This window comes from Lactuca virosa, chromosome 6 (genome assembly GCF_052849685.1).
Source record: "Lactuca virosa cultivar CGN04683 chromosome 6, Lactuca_virosa_CGN04683_v6, whole genome shotgun sequence".
Lineage (NCBI taxonomy): Eukaryota > Viridiplantae > Streptophyta > Magnoliopsida > Asterales > Asteraceae > Lactuca > Lactuca virosa.
In genome coordinates, this window is record NC_136431.1 from 263,656,368 (window position 1) to 263,673,793 (window position 17,426).

The following is a 17,426-nucleotide window of genomic DNA, read 5'->3' on the forward strand; positions in this document are numbered from 1 at the left end:
ATGTAAATCATCCATAACTTGTATAGTGGGCTAAAAGGCTCCATGGATAATCAAGTTGGGTTAAACCCATTGAATGCTCCATGGAGGCTCTATGGGAGTTACAAACCTATGGGTCATGGAAATGAAGAGTCATGCCACATTAGGGTTTACATGGTGTAACCCTAGATGTGACACACTATATAAGCAACATGTTCTCCACCAAAATCGGCGACACTAAGAAACAAGAGGGCTAGAGCCGATTTTGCAAGTGTAAGATTCTCTCAAAGTTTACTCCTTTGCATTTGGTGTTGTGTGAAGCATTTGAGGCATCACACTTGGGGTGCTAGGCTCACAAGGTTTCAAGGATCATAATCAACAACAAGGTAAGTTATTCTATCTTTTATTCAAGTTAAAAATGTTCCCCATGTATGCTAGATAGGAATATAACCTTGGAATTCAACTTTGCATGATTATTAGACAAACATAGATCCAAGGTTATTAGGGTTGCATGTACACTTAGGAAGTGTTAGAATGCTCAAAATCCCATCAATTGTAACACCCCGAATTCAGAAGACCTAGAAAGGAAAGAAAAGCCTCAAAATCAGGAAGCGACTCGTCGAGTAGATGGGTAGACTCGACGAGTAGAAGCGTGTTTTGGGGTTACGAGTTAAGTGACCTACTCGATGAGTCAGGGGACTGACTCGACGAGTTGGTCAGGGTTTAGAAAACCCTACATTCAGACCTTGTACCCTATTTAAAGAACATGAGACCTCTCACTCAGCCTCTTGCTACCCTCTCAAGTTGAAAAACGAAACCCTACCCACCCAACTTCATTTCTTGAGATTTGTGAAGATAAAATTTTACTTGGAGTGCACATCTTGGAGGATTGGAAGCAAGGATCAAGGAAGGGAGTGTAGATCCAGCTCTTACTTCAGTTTGGCAACTAATAGAAGGTAACAAGTTGTTACCTTGAGCATTCATTTGATAGATCCCTTCATCTTGAGCTTCATGGCCTTTTCTAGCACATTTGTGGCTAGTGCTTGCATGGAGCACGATCTAAAGTTTGCAACTTCAGATCTGGACTCTCCAAGGTCCCTACTGCATTAAAGTCTCAAGCTTTTGAGGCTTGAAGCCCTCCTCCATAGCAAAACCCTTCCTTGTATCTTAGTTTTGGCTTTTGGGAATTGTTTATACGTAAAGGTTGCAACTTTACGTGTAAAGCATGCTCTAGGAGGTTGGATCTACCTTTGGGAGCGATGGTTGGCTTAAGAAATCGTCTGAATAGAGTTGTACCAAAAGGGACTCGACGAGTTGTTCTTTGGACTCGGCGAGTCGAGTCGTGGTTCCCCAATATTTCCTGTTTCTGTGTAAGGTGGTTGAATCTAGAAGAGGATTCAGCCATTTAGATTCATTATGGACCTGAAGATCATCATACTCGACGAGTTCAAGGATGAACTCGGCGAGTCCAAGGCAATATCCCAAACTTATGAAGATGGACTCGACGAGTTCAAAGGCAAACTCGGCGAGTCAGTTGTAAAAGGGTCTCGATATGTTTAATGGTGAACTCGAAGAGCTCAAGGAAGACTCGACGATTAGGATCGAAGTCCAGAGTAGCGTGTGGATTATGGGACTCGACGAGTTGGAGGGTCAACTCGGCGAGTTGAAGTCAACTTGGGGCGTTGACTTTGACCAAGTTTGACCTGGTTTGAATTTTGAGGGTATTGTGGTCTAAGTGTTGTTTTGGGTATTGATAGTTTGGGGAGCCGAAGGATTAGCAGTTCAGGATTTGCCGGCTAGCAATCAGAAGTGTTTCAACCAGTCTTCAGCAGTGCGAGGTGAGTCTCCTCACTGTGCGCATGGGTCTACGGCCACAATGCCGGCCCATTATGTTTATGTTTATGTATAGTAGGAAGATCCGGGGTTAGCCCTAGGCACTTATTATTATATAATCCGAGTTACGACCTGATACCGGGCGAGGCCCGAGAAATGTTAGAATGCTAGAGGTCTTTGTGATTCTTGCATATATAGGTATGATAGGTTCCAGACCGGGGGCCCGAAGTATGTTAGATGATAGTATGTTTCCGGAATGCGAGTCCGTTGTCGAGGTAATCCCGAAGAAGGTTCTTATGTTGTATGTTAGAATATACTGATTGTCTCTATGATACTTGTATGTGCCTGGTAGGGAGGTGAGTGTGGGCGAGGTCCCGTATCTCATCACTAGCTGAGTATGGATGGGGTTCCATATCTCATCATTAGCAGAGTAGGGGCGAGGCCCGTGATAGGAAGGGTGTGAGTGTAGGCGGGGGCCCGTATCTCACTACTAGCAAGAGTATGGACGGGGTTCCATAACTTCAGTAGCAGACCAGGGGCGGGGCCCAAGTTAGGCGAGGCCTTAGATCAAGGTACAGTTAGAGTGTGTTTATTTATATGCTAGTATGTTATTTGATTGTATGTATGTGTATAGCAGGCGAGGCCCGGAGACAGGCGGGGCCTAAGAGAGACATATCTATATACCGAGCAGGGCTCGATGCCAGGCGGGGCCTGATGTCGGGCAAGGCCCGATGCAGCGGGCTGGGGCCCAGTACGTGGTTATATATACATGGTTATGCGTATGTGGTAGGTTTGGGAACTCACTAAGCTTTGTGCTTACAGTTTTCAGTTTTGGTTTCAGGTACTTCCGGTAGCGGAAGGAAGAGCTCGGGATGATCGAATGTCACACACCAAGAAGTTTTAACTTGGGATGTTTTACTCGGATAAAAAGAACATGTTTTGAGATGATACTCTGATTTGATATATGAACCTTTGTTTATGGATGAATTGATCTGATACTCACGTTTTTATTAATGTTTTAAAAAGAAATGTTTGGTCATGATTTTTGGGATGTTACAAGTTGGTATCAGAGCCTTGGTTTGAGGGATTCGGGCACACTCTCGGGTGTGTCTGAACTCAAACTGAGGATTTGGTAAGAAAATTTTCAAAAGAAAATCGTTTTTATAAAAAGAACTTTGAAAAGAAAAAGGATTTCGAAAAAGGAAAAAAAAAGAGGACTTTGAAAAGAGAAAAGGGTGTGGTGCATGCAATCAGCCGAGCTCAAGTAAGTTCTCCCAAATTACCCATACAAGTTTATGTTTGTTGGGTTTTGAGCATTCTAACACTCCTATGGTGTACATGCAACCCTATAAACCTTGGATCTATGTTTTCTCTATTATACATGCAAATATTAACTATTCCAAGGTTTCATCCTAACTAGCATATTATGAAGCACCTATACTACAAAGTTCTAGTTAGATGACATACCTTTTGATGTAGCTTGATGTCTTCAAGCTTTAAGAGCTTAGCCCCAATAGTGTGGAAGCCTCAAATGGAATCACAAATCACCAAAACACCTTGGAAGAACTTGAGAGAATATGTATGCACACTAAAATCGGCCCACTCTTATTTTCACACACTTGTGCCAATTTTGTGAGCCAAGGACCCCTTTATATATTATGGAGGATTAGGGTTACATCCATGTAAACCCTAATACCCATGACCTTTCATTTACATAGGATCCATGGGTTAAAAGCTCCATGGACCATCCATGAAAGCTTAGCCCAACCTAAATGAACTTGGCCCATTCCATATATATAAGAGTCCATATTTAATTAGTTCTTTTTGATCACTTAATTAATTCTAAATTAATTCTTGATCAATACTAATTAAATAATATGATTCCATATTAATATATTAGAACTTATAATATATTAATATAAATCATAAATATACTATTCTCAAAAGACTATCCATATAAATTGTGCCGGTGAAGTGCAACCCAAATGGACCATGCCGGGTCGGGTCAAGTACATACCAAATATAGTTATGGACTTAGACATTAATCCAACAGTCTCCCACTTGGATAAGTCTAAAACTATTATTGAGTATGACTTCAAAACCTAACTGGCAATTGTAGCTCTTAAAGCCGCTGTCGAACTCTGACCTTGTCAATGACTTGTCCATTAGATAAAGGATCATATATTCCTCCATTCTAGATATCATATGGACTGAGACATGGATTATAATCATTCTCTCTGTCCATTTGTTGTTTCCCGATTTTCGATTTATGATGACTGACTGATTGAACAAATCAAATCAGTCCTAGCTTGGCCAAGCACTCACATGTGTCATCGCTAAATCATCGAGGGGCCCACAAATATCGCTTTTATCCCGAAGGTAAAAGGAATGGATAAACTTCGACTCATATGGCTTGTTCTACTACTTGTTGAATCATACACAAAGGCACGTTTTATAACATCGAGTTACCAAATGCGTTTTCGTGCAATCAATGTATAACCAACTCATAGTAACAACTCATATCTCTAGGTTTGAAGAATATAAGATATTATCGTCTCATGATCACTCGTGATAAAATCATGAAGTGATTCAAATGAGCGCGGGTTGAATCCAATACTCAGAACTTATGAGCACTCATGAGTGTCGTAGCACCACTTTGTCCACCAACTTGAACCTCTACAACCCAACCCATGACAGTCTTGATTCATATCTACTTCCAATAAATGACCGACTTTGGATGGTTTGAATAACTTAATCATTCAGGAAGAGCGACTTAGTTATTCTGGAAGTCAAAACATGCAAAGTGAAACACAAGAATAAATGAATCAAATATGGTATCAAACCCTATGAATATAAATAAACACTTTTATTTATCACCATACTGATTACTCATTATTCATTGTTTCGGTTTTATCAACTTTATACTTGAATTAAAAACACTAGTTGTCCCATGCTCAAAGCATGTACACTATGTTTTTCTTAAACAATAGCTTTGCCATACACCAAGTATGCATTCTATGTTTGTCTATGATCCTTACTTTGTGAAATAAACCAATTGAACATAATTTCAATGATTCTAATTTCACACTCCCAAATCCTTATCGAAAAATGTGAGAATTTCAAATTCCTATCATTTATCGAAATCGGTTTAGATTTTAAACTTATATGCACTGACCCTCCTGTAATGAATATGTACAAAGTCACAAAGACTTGTCAACAGTCATTATAAGGTATTCCAATGGAGATCAACTCCATGGAAACTAAGTCTCATATTCAAAGTACATTGCTTTGGACATGCTTCTTGCATTAAGTTTTCTAATCTTACACAGATAACTTCCACCTATGGAGACAACTCCATATTCTCATTTTGACTATCACTTCTGAATAAGAGATGCCTCTTTTCAGAATATGTCAATATGGTCCTTCCAAAATTAGCACTATACTTCCAACTGTCCCTGAGCAACCAATCTTTGGTAAACCTCAGATTGTCCTCGACAATTGCTTAATCATTTTAGTCATATCCAATTCTAGACCTTTTCCCTTCTTAATGCCTCTGGGAATTTGGAAAAATTTAGAAATGACAAATATTATAGCACATGCAATCGATCCTGTACCCAAAGCAAATGGTACACGATTCATGATGTCTCACATAAAGACATGATTCTAGACCAGTCTTTTGCTACAATATTTTTATTTGCCATGTTTTCAAAATTTGACTATGAAGAGGGATGCCGTAATCATAATCGAATTTTGAGAACGCAATATATAGAATTTACTTAAGTTGAACCAATCCAACATGAAATTCATATATATATTCTTGACTAAAGATGATTAAGGTCTCAATCTAAGCCTTTAGAACTGAAATGAAGTATATCCTCTCCCTTAATTATAGCAAAACAACTTTTTCAATCCCTGCAGCCTCACGAATTGAAACTTTTGTTTTCTATAATTAACATTGCTAACTTGCAACACTAACAATAATTATCATGCTCCCACTAACATGATGATTATTAGCATAACACTTATGCTCCCACTAGCTTTGACATGTACTCAGAAATCAGCTGGACTTCTAGAAATCAATACTTTATTGATTTTCTTACCAAAGTTCAGATTTCTGATACGAGATGCTTTGATAAAACTTTATCAAAATCATACACCTTTCCTTAGATAGCATGCATGTGTGTCTAAACAATTTCAGAACTATGAAAAGGGATGCCGTAATCATAGTCTCAATTGTTTAGACCTTTTGCCATCTGCTTCAAATCTACTTGGTGGAAGTGTTTCCTCACCATCATTTTCATGAATCGGAGAGAAACCTTATGACCCTTAGATTTTATGGTGTATGTGTTCTTATCCATGTGAATCGTCAAAACCATAGTCACAAGACAAGGATAATGACAAATCCAAACTCATATGGACTGAACTTATGCAATCTTAACTTCTTGCCACCTGGCAGTACAGGGCCTGCCATTACTTCCAAGTTGTTATGAAACCAATTGAGAACTTTCAGAACTCCTATGCAAAGCCAACTTTAACTGGAATGAGCACAGAATATGTCAACACGATAGGTTATAAACCTCAAGTCGTGTGCTAGTGAAGAACCTCAGGTTTTATTCTTGATTAGTTCTTGAAATTCTTTTTAGGATCTTTAAGACTCCCACTATCCTCTTGACATATAAGACTATCTTGCCAAATATTCAAGAGATAGTGCGGATTCTTTATCAAGACAAACACTTCACACAATTGGCCTTAGTTGGTCTTTGTTTTATCCAAAACATCACAACTTACCAATTTCAAATGTACAAGAGTAGGACACTTTTACTCTTACATTTGACAAGTGTTTTAAACCTTTCTTTAAGATATGTCACTCAAGTTACAATCTTGGAGTATGACTCTAAGAATTGTTTTGGAACGAAGTATGACTCATCTTCCTGATCTAACCATTTCAACAATTCATGACTCCTCTTCTTAGTCATAAGAATGCACTAAGATGACCTTTAGAGGACTAATTGTGATATGATTTCTAAATCATTAAGATGATCACAAACATGATACTAAAGTACTCTCCAATCTTTTCAGATTTGAGAAACTTTTATCTTTCTGCCTAATTTGATTCTTCCCATTCGTTCTGCCATACATTGAGACTTTTCCAATGTTTCATAATTATACTTAAACTTGTAAGTATAACCATATTTACTAAACTCTAGTAAATCAAATAGTCTTAACGAGCTTTGTGGTGGACATGACTAGTGCACAAGAATGTGTACTCGATCCCTTTAGTCCTTCACTTGACTCACACATCCATGTGAACAAGTAATTAGTCTTGATTTTCCAATGCTTGAAAGTTCTCATTCATCATACTATTCAACTTGCATGATTCCAAGTTTCGGTCCAATTGAAACTTGGGCGATGAGGAACTTTCCTGATTTGGTAAATTTAGACACTACCACAAATGAAAGAATCAAATCCATTTTCCAATATTGCTGTCAGTGGAATCATATAAGCAACAATTTTCCACAAATGCCATTGTAAGGATACTTCAAATAAATAAAATTAAACAATTTTCTTTTATTTTAAAACTTTGCGGAAAAACTTATCCTTACAATCCACATGGAAAATTGTTGTTATCTATTCCTTAGCAATATATCATAACTTCTTAAGCAACTGCTCAAAATTCTGATGCGATCGAAATCCACATTCGCGATCAGAATCAGCATATACTTCCTTTAAGATTTCTCTCTATTCTTTGATTCTTAAAACATCAACATGTGACCCAGTCACATCATGTAATGAGGATCTCAGAATAGAACTTAACAAAGTTAGATAATGGGCTCTACCTGATGTAGAGTCAAACTTATTGACTTTAACATCCTTAGGTAAATTTGGCAGCTTTGCAATCAACGCCCCTTCCTTTGGCAAAATAAACATATGGACCCTTTGGTAATGGGACTATCTCAGACTTAGCCTTTCTCTTTACCATTTGGTCAACCGGGTTGACTATGGCCAATCCCTTTCCATTGGGAAGAGAATGCTTTTTCTGGATTTCCAGTGTCACCATTGTCACTGTCCATAAAGTTTTTGGGAAGTTGATCTTCTAATCAAATTTGTTTTACTATCGTTCCAAATCATTGCTGATTCAGCAGCACCAAGCAAATAGATATGATCATTAAGGTTCATGTCATAGTTTGTTTCATAGTAGTCCCAAAGGAACTCACTATGTGACTTAGAAAGTGATTGAACATCCAACTTTCTCAAGACTTTGACACCCAACTCTCCCGGCTTGTCAATATGTGACTTCATCTCTAAGATGTGATCACACATAGACCTTGCTTGCCATTAGGGCTTGAGTGACCTTGAACTTGTGGGTTAGGGAGAATAATTGGAGGAGGTGGATGTCACACCCCGAAACCGATGGCGGAAACGTTCCGGGGCGGAGTGACGTCATGTAGAGTATCACAACCAATGTACATAGCAAGCATAGTAAACACAACCATTACATTACATGAGAAAGTTTTACATTTGTTTGAAAATAAAGTACTACAAGTTTTCTTAGATACATTCGTTAGAACAAAAGTGAAGACGAGTCTTCTATATGCTCCGTCTTCTCCAAAAGTTGGTGGGAGTACCTGTCTATGGATGCCCTGAGAATACAAGCAGTTTTAAAATATCAGCAAAAAGCTGGTGAGTTCATAAGCGGTTTGTTTTCTGAAAAAGAAGATTCAGTTTCTTTTAGTTTCATGAACAGTTGATATCCAAGAAAATCCCATATTTTCTTATATGTAAGTTAATTTGAATGGGATATGAAAACCATAAGTTATGACCCTGGAATTACTATCCAGTACGAAAGTAGGCAGTTTTAATACATAAAACTATATATTAGATCCATGGAATACCATCCAGTACGAAAGTAGGTAGTTTTAATACATAAAAACTATTATATTAGATCCCTGGAATACCATCCAGTGTGAAAGTAGATAGTTTTAATACATAAAACTATATATTAGATCCCTGGAATACCATCCAGTATGAAAGTAGGTAGTTTTAATACATAAAACTATAGTTGAAATAAAGTAAGAAAAATCCGTAACCAAGTTGGTTTGTTAAATACGTATTGTGAGCCGTATAACCATACTGATATGACCCGTGACCTCCTTGACGTTCTTCAGGCGTCGTTCGATTTACAAAATTTGTCACCCCAGGCGTGCCCGCCTAACTGTAGCTAACAGTTTAGGTGTGGGATTGTCAGTACCGAATAGATCTATCCACAAATTTCACGTTCTCCCTCCAGGAGACTCTGGTTATACTTCCGGTGAGGATTTATTGGTATCCCGAAGGATATAACGAAGATAAGTCTCACAAGCTAGTATTTACAGATTTTCGGATGATTCAATCGTTTTCGAGTTTCGAATTAGTTTGGAACATAGTAGAGTATAAATAATTAAATACAACATAATTATTTAGCATGATACTCTAGATTAGACATAGATAAACTAAATCAGACATAGTTTATATTTTTGACTTTGCATGAAATCGAAATTCGTATAACAAGTGGTAAAGATCCCCAAATTATTCCCATAATAATTTGCACAGTTTGATAAGTTTTTCCCATTTAGATTGGAAAGGTTTGATAAGTTCCATACAGTTTTAGGAAAACTATGTAATTATATTTAGAAAATATCCCTTATGCTCTGCCTATTACAAGAGGGATAAAGTAACATAAGTTCATCGGAGAATCGTATAATTACATCAGTTTCTTTTAAGTTATGAAAACCTTTATGATTTTGCTTGTATTCCCCCCCTGAAAACATGAAAAACTTGGAAAAGGTGTAGGGGTATGAACTCACCTGACGAGAATGTGCCGAGTAGGATGCTAGAAGGCAACTTAGGACTTGAACACGCGTGAGGTCCCTATGTAACATGAAGAGATACATAATTGTATCTAATTAGACTTTGATTTACTAAGATAGCAGGATAATACACTCCGAGGCATGAAAACACTTCAATTCAAGTGTTAGGGATGGTACGGGTTGTATCTAAGGAGTGTAGGGCCTAGATAAGGTGTTTACTCTTCAAGTGTAAACCCTTAGGGGAGTTTACGGTCCAAAGACCACATCCCCCATGAGTTTACGGCCGTAAACTCATGAGTGGTGTGTTCTTGGTTGATCAATGACCTTATCTTGCACGCGGGAAGGTTCTAAGGTTGATTCCATGGCTTAGGAAGTGATCGGGACATGAAATGGCCTAGGAATTAGGGTTTACGGTCCTTGGACCACCCTTGGGGAGTTTACGGTCGTAAACTCATGGGTTTACGGTCCTTGGACCACCCTTGGGGAGTTTACGGTCGTAAACTCATGGGTTTACGGCCGTAAACCCACCCTTGTCCATGTTTTGTCCATTTTCCATGTGTTTTGGTGGTTTGTAGGCCATTCATGCAAGTTCTAGACTCAAATACAAGCCATGCAAAGTGTTTGGAGCATTATAACACCCTTGGAAGGTGTTTACGGTTTTGGGAGACGTTCCCAAACCGTAAACTCAAGTTTATGCTCATTTGGACATGTTTTAGGGTTCTAAGATCATCTAAGCAAGTTTCGAGGCCATTAGACATGCATTGGAAGGGTTAAGGAGCATCAAAACCCCATGAAAGGGTGTTTACGGTTTTTGAATATTTAAGAACCGTAAACTCATGTTCATGGCCAAAAATTCATGATCTTGTGGTTCTAACTCCATGCATGTAAGGATCTAAGCATTATAAGAGGTTTGGAAGGGTTTTGGGGCTTCAAAAACCCCCATTGAAGGAGTTTACGGTTTTTGGGAGGCTCCCCAAACCGTAAACACGAGTTTTTGATGCATTTGAGAGTTTAAGACATGGATTTGCATGCATGTTAGGATAAGCAACTAGTTAGGAAGGATCACTTACCAATTTGGAGCTTGAAAGTGAAGATTCTTGAGAGAGTTCGATTTCTAGAGAGAGAGTAGAGAGAGAAAGTTGAAGTGTGGGAAAAGCTCAAATGGTGGTCACTCCACCCTTTTATGTGTCTAGAGTTAGTGACCCGGTGGGAATACACCCAATACGGACATTAAACGGAGCTTAATATTTTACCCGGGTAAATGACCATTACCCGTATTAGTCGTAGTCTAGAAATTTTCAAAAGATTATTTAGAGTGTTTTCACTCAAATAAATATTTCGTTTCAATACATAGGAAATAATAATAATAATTCTAAATGAATTATTTAATTTGAAAGTGAACGGCAAAAACCCAAAATAAAATAAATTTTATTAACGGCATGGGTTATGTTAACGGAATATCTTTCGGGTTGTCACATTATCCCCCCGTTAGAGGAAATTTCGTCCCGAAATTTAGAATTTAGATACAAATCATGGAATTGGAAAGAGATGCGGGTATTTCGTTTTCATCGAGTCTTCGCGTTCCCAAGTGAATTCGGGTCCCTGCTTGGCATTCCAGCGAACCTTCACTATCGGGATGCGGATTTGTTTCGTTCGTTTGATCTCTCTATCCATGATTTCGATGGGCTCTTCCACAAAGTTCAGGTTTTCGTTGATTTCGATCTCATCCAGAGGAATCACAAGGGTCTCATCAGAAAGACACTTTTTAAGGTTTGAAACGTGGAAGACAGGGTGAATATTGCTAAGTTCATGAGGTAAATGGAGTTTGTAAGCTACGGGACCAATCCTGGCTAGGATTTCGAAAGGTCCTATGTACCTTGGGTTAAGTTTTCCACGCTTTCCGAAGCGTATCATGCCCTTCTAGGGTGAGACTTTCAACAAGACACGGTCTCCAACCTGGAATTCCAAGGGTTTTCGTCGTTTATCGGCGTAGCTCTTTTGTCTATCTCGGGAGGCCTTCAGTCGTTCTCGGATTTGTACGATCTTTTCGGTGGTTTCGCGGATGATTTCTGGACCAGTGAGAGTGCTGTCAGGGACTTGTCCCTTGACCAGCTGCGTGTCACCCAACTCAGCCCAGCACAGAGGGGATCTGCACTTGCGGCCATAGAGGGCTTCGAACGGCGCAGCCTTGATGCTGGTATGGTAGCTGTTGTTATAAGAAAATTCAACCAAAGGAAGATGAGTATCCCATGACGCGCCGAAGTCGATGATGCAGGCTCTCAACATGTCTTCCAAGGTTTGGATGGTTCTCTCACTCTGTCCATCTGTTTGAGGATGGTAAGCTGTGCTCATACCCATCTTAGTTCCAAGAGCCTTCTGTAGTGACTGCCAGAACCTAGAAGTGAACCTGCTATCCCGATCGGAAATGATGGACACAGGTACACCGTGCAGTCGGACCACTTCTTGGATGTAGATTCGCGTGAGTTTTTCCATTTTGAAGTTTTCCTTGATAGGAAGGAAGTGAGCAGATTTGGTCAGTCGGTCGACAATTACCCAAATGGTGTCGTACCCACTCGGAGATTTGGGTAACTTGGTAATGAAATCCATAGTAATCATTTCCCATTTCCATTCAGGTATTTCGGGTTGTTGGAGTAGGCCGGAGGGTTTTTGATATTCGACCTTCACTTTGGCGCAAGTCAGGCACTTGCCCACGAAGGTAGCGATTTCGGCCTTCATATTTGGCCACCAATACAGTTTCTTGAGATCCAAATACATCTTATCCGAACCTGGGTGTACGGAGTATTTAGTATTATGGGCTTCATTCATGACAACCTCTCTGAAACCTCCGAACTTTGGGGTCCAGATTCGGTCCATGAAACAATAGACTCCGTCGATCCTGATCTCAAGATTCTTATCCATTCCTCTCAGGGCTTCGCCTGACACATTTTCTGGTCTTAAGGCTTCCAGCTGAGCCTCTTTGATTTGCGCGGATAAGTGGGAATGGATGGTCATAGTCAGTGCCTTCACCTTACGACCTGAGTATTCTTTCCGGCTGAGGGCATCTGCCACCACATTGGCCTTGCCGGGATGGTAGCGGATTTCACACTCGTAGTCGTTGAGTAGTTCAACCCATCGCCGTTGTCTCATGTTCAGCTCCTTTTGGTCGAGGATGTGTTGTAGACTTTTATGGTCAGTAAAGATGGTGCACTTAGTTCCGTAGAGATAATGTCTCCAGATTTTTAATGCAAAGACCACTGCTCCCAATTCTAGGTCGTGAGTCGTGTAGTTGACTTCGTGTACTTTCAGTTGTCTGGAAGCATAGGCGATGACCTTGCCTCGTTGCATTAGGACACAACCGAGACCTTGATTGGACGCATCGCAGTAGACAACGAAGTCTTCCGTCCCATCGGGAAGGGACAGGATAGGTGCGCTGCACAAGGCTCGCTTCAGTGTTTGGAACGCAGTGTCTTGCTTTTCGCTCCAACAAAAGGGTACACCTTTCTGAGTTAGAGTGGTTAAGGGTTTGACAATTTTGGAGAAATTTTGAATAAATCTGCGATAGTAGCCAGCGAGACCCAAGAATTGACGGATTTCGGTGGGTGTTTTCGGTGTTGACCAGTTTTCTATCGCTTTGATCTTTGAAGGATCCACGTGTATGCCCTCCTTGCTTACCACGTGACCAAGGAAAGTAACCTTCCGGATCCAGAATTCACATTTGGAGAATTTCGCGTACAGTTGCTCCGATCTAAGAGTTTCCAACACTAGCCTCAAGTGTTGTTTGTGATCCTCTTCGCTTTTGGAATAGACAAGTATGTCGTCGATGAACACGATAACAAACTTGTCCAGAAAGGGACGACACACCCGGTTCATCAAATCCATGAACACTGTCGGTGCGTTGGTTAGACCGAAGGGCATAACTACGAATTCGTAGTGACCGTATCGAGTCCGAAAGGCTGTTTTGGGAACGTCACCCTCATGGACTCGCAGCTGATGATACCCTGATCTTAAATCGATTTTGGAAAAGTAGCTAGCTCCTTGAAGTTGATCGAAGAGGTCGTCTATCCGAGGAAGGGGATAACGGTTTTTGATTGTGAGCTTGTTCAGCTCTCGGTAATCGATACACATTCGAAAAGATCCATCTTTCTTTTTCACGAATAAGATCGGGGCTCCCCACGGCGAGGAACTCGGTCTGATGAATCCTTTACTGAGCAGCTCATTGAGCTGACTAGATAACTCCTGCATTTCTGCCGGAGCTAATCGATAAGGAGATTTGGCTACGGGGGTAGCTCCGGGGATTAAGTCGATACGAAACTCCACTTGGCGTTCAGGAGGGATTCCTGGGAGATCCTCCGGAAAGACATCAGGAAAATTGCAGACTTCGGGGATGCTCTCGAGGTCTTTAACTTCCTGCTTTTCGTTAACGACATGGGCTAAGAATGCATAACACTCCTTCCGCAGGAGTTTCTGGGCTTTGATGCACGAAATGATGCGAAGGTTTGAACTGAGTTTATCCCCGTAGATTACAAGAGTTTCATCCGAAGGAAGATTGAGACGAATAGCTTTTTCGAAACAGAGGATGTCTGCACGATTGGGGCTCAACCAATCCATGCCAACGATGACATCAAAGCTCTTTATGGAGACTGACATAAGGTCAATGAGAAATGAACGGTCGTTTAAGGATAGGGTACACCCTACGTATATCTCGTTAGTGCTCTCTTTCTCACCGTTAGCCATTTCGACGGTAAACTTTTCGGTTAATGGTTGGGATTTTTGCTTAAGAAATTGTTTGAATGCATGACTAACAAAGCTCCTTTCAGCACCAGAATCGAAAAGAATGCATGCATAAGAGTTGTCAAGGAGAAACGTACCCGTGACAACGTTGGGGTCAGCGACTGCCTCTTCTTGTCCCATGGTTAGAACTCTCCCGGTGTTGTTGGTTGTTGCTGCTTTGGGGCAGTCCCTTTTGAAATGCCCAACCTCCCCACAGTTGTAGCAGGCTCGGCCAACACCTGCTCCAGAGGTTTGAGTAGTTTGCTGAACTGGCTTTCTGCAGTCTCGAGCCAGATGGCCCTTTTTACCACATTTGTTGCAGTGCTTTTCACGACAGGGCCCGGAAGCACGATGGTGGTAACTGCACTTATCGCACCAGGGAAGAGTACCAGTGTATGCACTGTTAGGGGTTTGAGTTGCAGGAGAGGCGACAGGAGTTGTAGTAGCGTGGACTGCCACAGTTTGCTGTCTTTTCGAGGGTCCTTGCGAACCCTGACCCTTTCGCTTGTTCCAGAATTTCTTCTTATTTTCACTACTCCCTTTAGCCGGCTCAGGAGTGGCTATCACTTCGTCGGGCTCGTCGCTATGATCAATCAGGGTTTGCGCCAAACACTTAGCGCTGTCGAAGGTTTCTGGCTTTGCAGCCAAAACATTTCCCTTGGTTGGCTGGGTCATCCCCCAAATGAATCGTTCGATCTTTTTGCTTTCCGGGGATATCATTCCCGGACAAAGGAGTGCTAGGTCTTCAAACCTAGAAGTGTAGGAAGCAATGTCGGAACCCTTCATCTTCAGTGTCCAGAGTTCGTGTTCGAGTTTTTGCATCTCGCCCCGTGGGCAGTACTGGGCTATCATGAGTTCCTTCAGTTTGTCCCAACCCATGGCATTTGCCACTGGTAGGGTTAAGGACTTGACCCGGCCATTCCACCAGGTTAATGCTTTGTTGAGGAAAGTGCAAGCGGCGTACTTCACTTTGTTGGCCTCGGAGACTGCGCAAATTTCGAATATGGACTCAATCTTTTCAAACCATTGAGTCAGAGCAATAACACCTCCCTTGCCATCGAAAGATGTGGGTTTTGCGTTCATGAAATCTTTATAAGAGCATTCTTTCTGGTGTCCCTGACCACCTTCCTGAATTTGAGGATGCATACCACCTCCCTGACCACCAGATCCACCGGGATTCATTTGTGACATCGCAGCAGCCACGGCAGCAGTAACAACTGACTGAAACATGACAGGATCAAATTGGGGAGGAGGCGGTGGTGGAGGAGTGTCGTTGTTTCTCCTGGTAGATCTCCTTCGGGGAGGCATCTTGATCTGAAATGACCAAGAAAGAGGAGGATGGAATTTAGAGATATGAAGCAAGGATATATCTCATAAAATTTTTAGAGCGTTCTACTAAGCGATAGGACAGGAAAATTACTTAAAGTAAGTAAACTATCGCTAAGGGAGGAATGAGTAGTAACACTCGGAACGGATTTCCATGAGGTATTTGGTTCGGACTAAAATGCTCCCATAGTATTTTATGTTGAATGGATATTAGGTAAGTTATAGGCCTGCTGTACACCACAGTCACTCCCAAGCACATGTTGGCCGTGTCTCGAATGAATATAGTTGATCAGGCTATATTGACCCTAGACATGACTACATAACTGCCCAGGTTTAACCACAGTGCACAACGCCCAATTTACTTATGCTTTGTTCTCTTTGCGATACGGATTTCGGTACTCGGGAATTACTTGTATACTTTTATAAAAATACTTATATTTTAAAAGCATACTTTTAGTTTAGAGCTCTTAGGCCCCTTAGTGTTTATAGTTGTATACCATGTAAGGTTCGGTATACTTAGTTCACTATAAACAAGGGCTCTGATACCAATCTGTCACACCCCGAAACCGATGGCGGAAACGTTCCGGGGCGGAGTGATGTCATGTAGAGTATCACAACCAATGTACATAGCAAGCATAGTAAACACAACCATTACATTACATGAGAAAGTTTTACATTTGTTTGAAAATAAAGTACTACAAGTTTTCTTAGATACATTCGTTAGAACAAAAGTGAAGACGAGTCTTCTATATGCTCCGTCTTCTCCAAAAGTTGGTGGGAGTACCTGTCTATGGATGCCTTGAGAATACAAGCAGTTTTAAAATATCAGCAAAAAGCTGGTGAGTTCATAAGCGGTTTGTTTTCTGAAAAAGAAGATTCAGTTTCTTTTAGTTTCATGAACAGTTGATATCCAAGAAAATCCCATATTTTCTTATATGTAAGTTAATTTGAATGGGATATGAAAACCATAAGTTATGACCCTGGAATTACTATCCAGTACGAAAGTAGGCAGTTTTAATACATAAAACTATATATTAGATCCCTGGAATACCATCCAGTACGAAAGTAGGTAGTTTTAATACATAAAAACTATTAGATTAGATCCCTGGAATACCATCCAGTGTGAAAGTAGATAGTTTTAATACATAAAACTATATATTAGATCCCTGGAATACCATCCAGTATGAAAGTAGGTAGTTTTAATACATAAAACTATAGTTGAAATAAAGTAAGAAAAATCCGTAACCAAGTTGGTTTGTTAAATACGTATTGTGAGCCGTATAACCACACTGATATGACCCGTGACCTCCTTGACGTTCTTCAGGCGTCGTTCGATTTACAAAATTTGTCACCCCAGGCGTGCCCGCCTAACTGTAGCTAACAGTTTAGGTGTGGGATTGTCAGTCCCGAATAGATCTATCCACAAATTTCACGTTCTCCCTCCAGGAGACTCTGGTTATACTTCCGGTGAGGATTTATTGGTATCCCGAAGGATATAACGAAGATAAGTCTCACAAGCTAGTATTTACAGATTTTCGGATGATTCAATCGTTTTCGAGTTTCGAATTAGTTTGGAACATTGTAGAGTATAAATAATTAAATACAACATAATTATTTAGCATGATACTCTAGATTAGACATAGATAAACTAAATCAGACATAGTTTATATTTTT